Genomic DNA, 11,102 nt, shown 5'->3' on the forward strand with positions numbered 1-11,102 from the left:
AAACATTTGCAGGGTCCATTTGGTGCATTTGTTTTATATGATTGTAAATTGAAAGGTTAAGTGAGGAAGAAGAGGATGACATTCAAAGTGAGAGAAGAAGAAGAGATGTACGAAGGGAAAGGATCATTGTTAGTTATGTTGACAGCAGTTACGTTGGCAGTGGCAACTCATTTAACATGAGGACACTGTGCGCCTGCTGTGGAACATAACACTCTTCTGCTACTGAGAGTCTGCTGTCTGCCCTACTCTTTGTGTGTGTGTATGTTGTTTGTGTGTGTATGTATGTTGTGTGTGTGTATGTGTGTGTGTGTGTGTGTATGTATTACCTCAATCAATAATGCAAAATAACCTCCAAGCGATGGTTGATGGTCAGTGAGAAGGACCGAGTAAGCTTTTACAATTGCATGAGAGAGAGAGTTAGAGTCACACACAGTCTTACCTGTGGCAGGGCAGCGCTGGGCGGTGGTGGTGGAGGAGGGGGAGCCAGGGGAGGCGGAGGGGGAGGAGGTGGGGCTGGCATGTTGAGGCCTCAGATATACCTAAATATACCAGAAACAGTTGCCATCATTTTCATGCACTGCAGCCATTGACGAGCTTCGAGGATTTCTCCCCCCAATGTCAGAAGCTGCTACTGCATTAAGGCGAACATTTATTTGATGACCTCCTACCATCTTCCCTGAATAGGAAGCGCTTCCACCAGCGCAAAACAGGAAACAGCGAGCGCTCCATCCTCTCCAGAGAAATCGGACACATCCCCCACACACCACCCCTGTCCTCCTCTTCTTCCCACAATGCCCTGTGGCAGGACTCAGACAGGAACAATGGAGCATATTGTGTGAAAAGTAATGGACCTCTACCCTTCAGTCGCTCAACAACCGAAGGCCTTCACTGCGGTAAGTGAATGGAAAACACATTGAGGAAACTCCACAGGAAAGTGCTGCAGCGTGCATACACATTGTTCTTTTTCGTTTTTTTTCCAGATTATACTGAACATGCAACTATGCACAGGATGTCTCTTGGTTCCGTCATCAAGAGTAACTGGTGATAGCACAAGTGGCCAACTCTTCAGGAACAGCTCATGTCCAAGATTATGTCACCATGTTTCAATCTCTATGTTGTTGGCAATCAGCGAGTAAATTATCCACAGCAACAGTCACTTCTTGACATCAAAATTCTTCTCTTCCATGGCTGTGAGAGACAGAAAACAGCCCACGCATTGTGCACATTCGGGTCCCTGTGGAATTTGCACATGCTCCTCCTGAGCTATTTAATAAAACCAGAACAGAACCTGTTTTGTTGTATCTGTCTCTCTTGTCTTTGTCCATGTGTGGTGTACAGTTTATGCCTCCCATCTATGCAACTGGCGGACTGTCCTGCGTTGCTATTTCTATCTTCATATCTATGTCAAGCTGCCTCTGTGACACTGCTAGTGTAGGTCTTTTAAAGGGGGGCAAAGCTGGACACTGGTTTTGCTGAGCTCTAGAAGAACACTCAGTGGAAATGCACCTCTCACACCAGTTGTTGTTTTCCTTTGACCTTTAGTATGTCTTGTTCTTCCTGAAGACACACACACAGCTGGAAGGGGCAGCTGCTGCAGCCTTAACAAGCGACTTCTACATGCTTCATGTGAAAGAAAAAGATTGAGACCACGGAGCCCCAGTTGAGGCTGTCCTAACTGACTTGAGGATATGAAATTGTCTGTTGTATGAATCAGGGGAGAGGGTGAGACCACTGACCCTCTAACATCTCAAAGAACAACCTAAACAATGTTTAATCACCTTTTCCTAATTTTATGAGAATTGTTAAAACACGATTTTGAACTGATGATATGTTTCAGAAGTCCACTACAGAAAATGACAAATTTCTTCTGTTTGAGGCCCCAAATACATAAATTGGAGTTCTGTTATTGGAGTTTTATAAGAGAGGAATTACATGACCTCACGACCTCAAGAGTCAACACTATAAGCCTATGATAAAATACTGTAAACAATTTAGTTGTTTGCATATAGAGCATCAGGTCTGTGGGACAGCAAACAAATTGTTAGAACAATCATCTTCACATTTGTTTGACTATTTTTTCTTGGTTAAACGTTTACATGCGAATCCCACAAAAAAAGACAGACTAGGCTACTGTCCTTAGAATGCAGGGACAAAAATGCACCTGGAATACCTTCCCACTGAAACAGAAACGCCTAGACATTAAGAGCCAGGTACACTTGATGCCCTATGCCTTTGGGTAATAAGAGTAATAAGCTCATGTTCTTGTTGGAGTCCATGTCTCTTACTTTGACAGGTTTCTTCACGCAGTTTTGTGGGAATAAGAATTACCACCTGTCACATAAAAAAAATGTCTTACCTTTTACGAAACCTAGCCACCTGTTCGCAGAGACAACTTCAGTGAGGGGGGGCACAGCAAACTGACCTCATAGTGCGCTCTCATGGCGTTATTTTTAGTTTAATGAGGACACCCCGTATACGACGTCTCGTCTCCTGCAAGCGATTGAAAAAAAAATCCCAGAAAGTTTTTTATTTCACTTCATATTTGTACCCACATAGCAGACGCTGAAAACACGCGACAGTGGTCTTTTTATGGCTGTTTACGGTTTATTCCCTTGTGAGCGCACTGCAGAAGGCGAACAGCGTGAGGCCACACCTTACCGCCCCGCGCTCTACACACGGGACCAACGGAGAGAGAGAGAGAGAGAGAGAGAGAGAGGCATGCAGGGCACTTGGCTCGGTGTCGTCGCCTCGATTTACATGCTGAAGATGCCAATAAACTTTCCCTCACCTTGAATTACACCTGTCGAGTAAAATAAAGTGGTAGGCCTATGCATGAGCACTGGTTCCGACTGAGAGGTGAAGAAGTCTAACCCGGTGAATTTATTTTAAAGTTTTATTCAATTCTCTATTTTTAGGCTGTAGAGTGGCAAAATCGCCCCCTCGTGTTAGAAATATGTCATTACAACTCACCCTTACTCATTCTACATTTAAAGAAAATCTACTTATTGCGTCTCAGTTAACGAGCTGATGTGAGATAATTAGATATTAATGCATTCAATCTAAAATTCACAACGTGATTTTATAGCTATAAAAAGTGCATCAGTCATGATCCTGTTACATAAACATGACTGCTGCAGACACACGGACCTCAAACCCTAACACTGACAAAGGAATGCAGTGCTGCACCTCCTTGAATTGTTTTTTAGGCCTGCAGACACTATATATAAATGGCACTAATTCCTTGTTAATGTCTTTTTCAGACTGCGATAATCACACATTAGGTCCTCTTGTTATCCCCACCTCTTCCAGGTATGTGATTATCAGGTACCAACATGGCTTTCAAGAAGACTACTAAGACATGTGCATCATCTCTTTTGCAGTTTTAGCTTATGATGCACACTTTCATGCAATCTATGAACTGTAAAATTTTTGTTTTTTTCTTTTTAGTATGCATCCGTGTCTGTTTCAAGACACTTTTCTCATGGCAGACAACTCTTACATTATCCTTGCACAGTCTAGATTGGCGCCATTAGACTTGGATTGACTAGGATAATGAAGCACACATGCACATACACACACTCAAACAATCACTTGTAGCAGTTTTCAGATTTATTTCTCATAGTTTGCCTTCATTTAAATATTCACGGGGGTCCAAAAATACAGTAGTCCCTGCAAAGCAAACTACATCAGTGGCTGGATCATACTTCATTAGCTACATGGCCGTTCTCATTCAGTTGGATATCACAACATTAACTTCTTACTTCACTGTCAGTTTTGTTTTGGACACATTATGTGACAAACAGTGGTAGGTATTTTATGCATTTTGCTGGCAAGTGTTGTGCATCTGACTGTAAGCTTCTGCTAAGTGATTTTTGTCACACATAATAATGAATTTTACACCTTCATAAACATCCTTCTAACCCCTTTAGAATCAACATTTTTTGTAAAAGCATTTGTAAAAGGAGCATTATACTATCCTTCATTATCGAACATATATTATTTGTATTACAGAAATAATGTAAACATCTTATGGACAATATTTTTCTGAAGCATATCACACATTATCTGGAGTGTTGACGGACAATAACATTCAAGGAATGTGCTTTAAAGGTTGTAGGTAATTTAATGACCAATGTCCAATGACATAGTCTGTGACTGAAACACTATGGTATATTAATATATTATACTATACTGGGCTCTTAATTGCGAACTGTACCTCTAATGCATCTCTTCTTTGGGGCTTTGATTATGGGATATTGTTAGCAAAATGGTTCATTTCATTTCATCTACCACATGACCTTATTCCTGCACTCCTTGTCATCTTCATCATCACCATCATGACCAACATACAGCAGACCTCTTGGTATGCCTCAAGGGAATGAAGCATCTTCATGTACTCCTCCTTTTCTTCAAGCATCTTCATAAGGCAGTCTTTGATCACCTCCTGCTCCTCACCATCACCGTTTATCCTCTGTCCCTGGGGCCACGTTCTCTGTCTCTTTCTCCTCTCTAGGAAGGCTCGTGCGCACCCTCCTCTTCTCCTTAAATCTACCTGAGCGTGACACATTCATCTTCCTGCGACACGTCTGCTCGTTGAAGACTGACTCCAGCCCAGCGTCGTCAAAGGTTTCATCACTGAGGAGGTTGGAGTTGGTCCCTTGTTGAGACGGCACGACTGGTCACCGGTGGCCTTGGACGCTGCTGCGGTGGGGCCTTTCTGCTTCTGTGCAAAAGGGTCAAAGTCTGGGCCAAAGGTGTGGGTGAAGCGTGTCCTTGGGGCTTCCACTCTTCCACTTTGGCAGGAATGTCTTCCACCATGGGCTCCTCTCTGTCATGTTTGAGTGGAGGGAGGGTACTGGAAGAGGAAACAGATGCCATATTCATTAATTCAGTTGTAGTTGAGATGTGCTCCATTGTATAGTATTTTTCAAATGATGTAATTCCATATGAGGTAATTTTATCACCTGTCTGATGCTCTGAACTGTTTCTGAATTTTCCAACTCACTTATTTCTAGTGAAACATCAAAATGCTCTTTTAAAAACTGTCTGTAATGCTGTCATGCTTTCAGTTTTATAAAACATTACTCTTAATTAAAATCGTCATCATCTTCATCCTCACCCGCACTCAAATGCATTTTTTGTGTATCATGATTTTCCCTCTCTAAATTGGAATTCACCTCACTCAGAATAACCAACTAATCCTATGAATAACCAGTGTAACCATTTTTACCTTCTCTGTAAAACTGGTTTAATGAGTCGTGAGAACAGAAGAGCAAACTCATGCCATGATTCAAAAGGGAACAATGCGCAAAAAAAAAACCCTCTCATGAACACTTACCTGAGCTACAACAGGTGAGGTGGACACTTTAAATGACCCAAAGCAAAGTGTAAACACTTTTGACTTTGCTGAGATAGAAATCCAGGCAACTGTCTTCTTCAGCGGTGGAGCACAACTGTGACAGCAGCTGTCCTTCAAAGGGTCGCAGCACTATCCATTTTACGCACGAGCCAGGTGTCCTGTCTTCTCACATCTCCCACCTCCGAAAAAAATTGATTTGTCTTCTGTTGCTCTCGTCAAATAACTGTATTCTCCGTCAACAATTATTGAGAAAAGCACAACTGAATTGACACATTTATAAGGAGCGGCTTTCGTCTACTAAACCAGCAGGTTTCCGCCTCCGAAACTCTCATCTCGAAGCACCTGTCCTCGCTCCTGATTGGATAAACTCTCAGTCACGTGAGCCCCGCTCAGGTACATCCTCTGTAGGTGGGGCTTGTGGTTGCGTGGCAACATAACCCCATGGGAACTTGCGCCTCTTCAGTGACATATTTAAAAAAAATAACCTTTTGTGACAGCAGAACCCAACCCAAGACACGGAGCCAAATTATGTTGCAAGTTTAGGACGCCCAGTAATTTAGGCTAAATGGAGTACATTGTCATTCAAATGAGTGGAACAGGATATTGAGGTGTTTATTCTGCCATTATGCCATGTTAAAACCAGGTTGCAGTCCTACTTAGCAGCAGTCAGGCAACATGGTTTGAAATGAGACCCATGCTGAAATTGGTGAGACCCATGCTGAAACTGGTGCGCCACAGGAAGTTTTTTTATCAAAGAGAGGGGGAAAACAGGTGCTACACCACTGTCTAATAAATTAACTTAAAAATAATTTACAAACGCTCAATAGATCAGCTAAGCTGTAAATTCTGGTTAGCCAGTTTGAGAAAAATACCTTTTTACTTGCTCTTTTACCTTTTACTAACTTGAAGGTATAAAAGTAATTACAGTAATAAACAGTCCTGAGTTTCTCACTGTCATATCTACAGTCATTTGCTATTAGTAGCCTAGAAATGGTCATTACAATAATCCATTAAGTCTGCACATTACAACAAGTAGGCCTACAGTGCTCATGTATTGTTATGAGGTGCTTGTACTTAATACCTTTACTCCACTAGGCCTACATGTCTGAGGGAAATAGTGTACTTTTAGTGTGCCTAAAAGTGCCTATGTGCTACTGATATACTACTTTCACGTTAATGCATCAGTATTACAATATATAATATTCTTCTGCACAATTAGCACTTTCATTTGCTGATAATATTGGACTTTCACTTACGTTAAATGTGTATTGCAGGATTTTACTTGAAATGCAGGATTTATACACTGATGTACTGTTAGCATCTGAATACTTCTTCTACCACAAGTTATTTGTATATACATTTTTGTCCATACAGCATACGATGCAACTCTTTTCTAGAACAGTCCATTGGAGGAGGATTCCTGATTAACTATAAAGCTATGAAGACAAAGCATGTGTCATGGTTGAAGATGTTAAACACAAATCAAAGGGCATGCAAACGTGCAAGTTATTCCATTGGCTTATAACTGACATATTAAAACTTATAACCTGTTTATAAAGGTTGCTTTACTAGAAAGGGGTAGCCAGTTTGAAATTGTAATTGAGTGAATTAGTGGTGGTGTACATCCTGAGATTAATCATCAAAACATGATATAAAACATAAGAAATTCAATACATCAAACTGCAAATTCCCAGCAATACAAACCTTAACAATAGGTACATTCTCAAGATGCAATACATCCTTAAACACAATCACATGTTTACAATATACAGTACATGTTTACAATATACAGTACATGTTTACAATATGCAGTACATGTGTGCAAGAAATACCTGGAGAGCTAGACCAAACGTTTAAGCAACCTTCACTTCATATCCATTGATTCATAATCAGAGCGGTAGGTTTTAGGACATACTGTAAGGTATTCACATTAGTGGTTACATCTGAAAAAAGAAGGTTTTCTTGGAAAATCAGAGAGAGGAATCAGGGCCTTTTCGTCTCCCTCCTCCAAAGTTTAGCATGAAAGTTGCCTTGGCAACAAGAATGTGTGCCGTTTCTGTTTCTGTCTCACTTTCAGCCGCCAGTGGCCTGCATACCTGGTGGACTCCCTTTGCTCTCACCTCCCATCCCAGTCGAAACTCTGCAGAGTCATTTCCTCGCTCCACCACACACAGAAGGCTGCCCTTCATAGCACTTCATCCCACCTGTGCACACATGCAGGTAAGCATGCAATAGACAATTAAATGCATACTTGTTTCTACAAATATAAACACATAAATTGTAGATGATGCAGATAACCTTGATGAGTACAACAGTCTAGAGCTGATGATTGACAATGATTTTTGTCCTTGTCAATTCATCTATTGTATATTTCTGATTACTGGATTAATTGCTTGGTCTGTAAAATATATGAAAATAGTGAAAATTGCCCATCACCATTTCCCAGAGCCCATGATGATGAGATTTTTTTAAATAAGCAAATCCTTACATTTAAGAAGCTGGAGCTGGTTAATCTTAATTTAAATTTAATAATCATATTTGAAATAATCCACTAATCATTTTGATATGTCCTACATTCCTACATCTAGTATAAACAGCATTGTAATAATCACAGGATGTTCTGCTTCTATACTTTCTGTCACCATTTCTCGCAATCTACTTTCCTCTCCATAAACCACAGGTAGTCTCACTGAAAGTTGATCATTATCTTCAACCAGATCAGATAAAGAAAACATCCATATATAGATGCTTCCGATAGAGCTGCACTTCAATGAACATGTTCCAGTTTTGACTGAAGGACTTCCTCTGGATAAAATCCAGAGTATTTGCCTTGAGACAGAGAGGTATGTGGCGAATGTGTGTAGAAAACGCTGTGAAGCTGAGAGATATTGAAACAGTGACTGAGGATTGCACAAGGTAATACCCTCTACCTGTATCCGTTTCTGTCTTGGAAATGGTTGAATGCCATTCCACCTTAACAACCACAAACAGTTGTGAAGTTGTGAGGAAAATCAGCCATACACAAGGATGGAGGGTTTACTTTCAGTTGCTTTAAATTACACACACACACACACACACACACACACACACACATATATATATATATATATATATATATATATATATATATATATATATATATATATATATATATATTACAAGGTCTTAGATTAGGTTACATTTTTGCACTGAGAGACACATGAACACACCAAGGTGACTCAGCCATGCATAAATATTTCTGTTGTCTCAGATGCAGTTCAAACTACAGTGGGTGCGCCTGTCTACTCTTGTATTTTGGTGTGTGATGATGGTAATATGGTGGCATCGCTCATGTGCTGTGTGAGTCCAGTAAGTCACTGTGAAGTGGTTAACCTGAAAATCTTTGTCATTGTGCGGTATTGAACAACAGGTTGAACCAAGGTGTGCTTGCTAACCATAGGAAAGAGAGCAGGAAGGCAGCCAGTTGGACTGGTAGAGTCAGCTAACAGAAAACCTCTCAATGGAAGTAAGTGGCTACTGTATCTGAGCACAGTAACGACAAACAGGCCTAGTTTATCGGCCTCCTCAGACAAACCCTTCTGGGCCCTATAATCACTGGTTAGCTGACAGCTAAATATAATGTGTGCTCCAGCTCACAACTGAGATTTTAATGGGTCAAATAGTAGCAGTTGTGCTAACTGAACAAAATGTTGTCTCTTCCTGAGCGTTTGGGTGGAGCAGGCCAAGTTCTGTTGTTGTAGAATGAGTTTTGATGTATTACATTGTGTGCTCAATTTGAGGATTGCATTGTTTGTTTTCTCTCCTGAATTATTACTGTGAGCAAAGCACTGATGACGCTGAAGATGAAACCTTCAAGAATGCAGAAAGGAATCTAACAGTTGCAGGGCATTTTCTAAGTATTTTTAGTGTCTTTCTCTTAAGTGCTATCCTCGTAATAGACAGACAATCACAAGGAGAACACACAGATATAAACATGCAGCTATGCACACACACAATTTGGTTGACTAAACTGTACATCTACTGATTACAAAACCCTTGACCTTAACCGACACCACAACCTTCCTAATGTTAAACTGCCTTATTCCACTTGTAATTCTAAACAAGCCCGTTGAGCCTTCATCTTGGAGAATTGTCATAATGGTTCTACTTTATTGCTAGTGCTAACATTTCCTTGAAACACAACCACAAAGACCTGCATCAAGTACTCAGTCCTGACTTTTTTGTGGACTTTACACACTTTTTTTGTTCTAAGACATCATTAAAGCTATACAATTTAACTTACAGAAAGTAAAATAAAAACATTAGGTTTGGCAGAATTTTTTTAAAACTCTGTAATTCCAGCACTTTTAAGACATCTTTCAAATTGCGTCATGGTCCTAGAGCTTGATACTCAAAATACAGAACAGATTGGTGCTTCCCTTTAAACCGCCATGAGTAACTGCAGGTTTTATTCCCACTTGAGTTCACAGACTTATAGCAGATGTTAAGTTAACATGTTCTCCTGCTCTGCTTACACCAAAGTTTTCGGCTATCTTGCCTTCATCAGGGTGGAGCCTGAGTCTGTTTCGGGATCTGCCATCTGATCGATACATCGCCATAGATGACATGTATGCAAAATGTTACAGTCATCACACATCCATCAAAGGTCTACACTTGCTCTCAAAGAAATCCTGTTAATGGAGGATGGATAAATATAATCCAGCAGATGCTATAAAAATAGCTTCAAGTCTAATTCCTCATTTAACCCTTGTGGGTTTATACAGTGTTCAGTTTAGAAATCCAGAATGCCTCTCTCTTCTCCAAATGTCCCGCACTCTCTTTAAGAAACATACCATCTCAATTCCCAGGGAAGAACTGGGTGATTAACTTCCATAACATGTGTTACAACTGAATAGATCTCTTTTTTTGGATCTTGTGGTACTTTCATGTTACACTATTCTTTGCTTTAGTTCTCTTGATGTTTTTTCTATACATATTGTTTTCCACAAGGACATGTTAATAAGTAAATAACACCTTCTGTGTTGCCTGAGATTACTCCTCTGATTTGTGTGTTTTTACCTGCATGTGGGTGGCTGAACCAAGGTTGTCTGCGTGTGTTGTTACATTGTCCACAAGCCCCGCATGTATAGTTTCCATCAGGGATCAGTGTGATTAGAGTTTGTAAAGATTTTGGTTTGGTTTTGCTGGGACGAATCCTTAATGCATCGTATTGTTCTTTACATTATTTCCTTGTGTCAATATTATTCTTGGCTTTTTCTATATAAAGATGTTTTATCATCTTTTTGTAATATGTGCCATATGTTTTTGGAGAATGTTTTAATGCCTTACAAAACTTTGGTATATTTAGTAATGAACAAAAGTGGGTCTGCCCCCTTTCCCACTTGGTTTCTTTTGAAACAGGTCCTCTCTTTGTTTTCTATCAATTTTCCTTGTTGCTTCTTCAATACATTTGTCTGTGCAGTACAACCTTCAGTATTTATTTTGAGCCTACAGATTTGGCTGCTTGGTGCCAACTGTCTGCTCTGAGGAATGAGTTTCTGTATGAGGTTTGACAAGGAGGTCAATATAGAAGTTGTCCTTTTCTTTGATAATCTGGTGATTCAAAAAGATCTGTATCCATTTTGAAGGATAACTGTCAATCTTTTCATTAAGGAGCTGATGGAATCCAGTTGCAGTTCAGGACCCTTAAGGATCATGAATGTAGTTCATAAAACATGTCCACATTAGAATATTATCGGAAAAG

General features: G+C 40.1%; 1 pseudogene; it reads right to left on the reverse strand.

The window, feature by feature from the left end:
* Positions 1–3,591: 3,591 nt before the first annotated feature.
* On the reverse strand, positions 3,592–5,687 carry LOC119916732 (annotated as a pseudogene).
* Positions 5,688–11,102: the final 5,415 nt, after the last annotated feature.

Source organism: Micropterus salmoides, unplaced genomic scaffold (assembly GCF_014851395.1).
Source record: "Micropterus salmoides isolate LMB-PRFRI ecotype aquatic unplaced genomic scaffold, ASM1485139v1 Ms_hic_scaffold_2134, whole genome shotgun sequence".
Classification (NCBI taxonomy): Eukaryota; Metazoa; Chordata; class Actinopteri; order Centrarchiformes; family Centrarchidae; genus Micropterus; species Micropterus salmoides.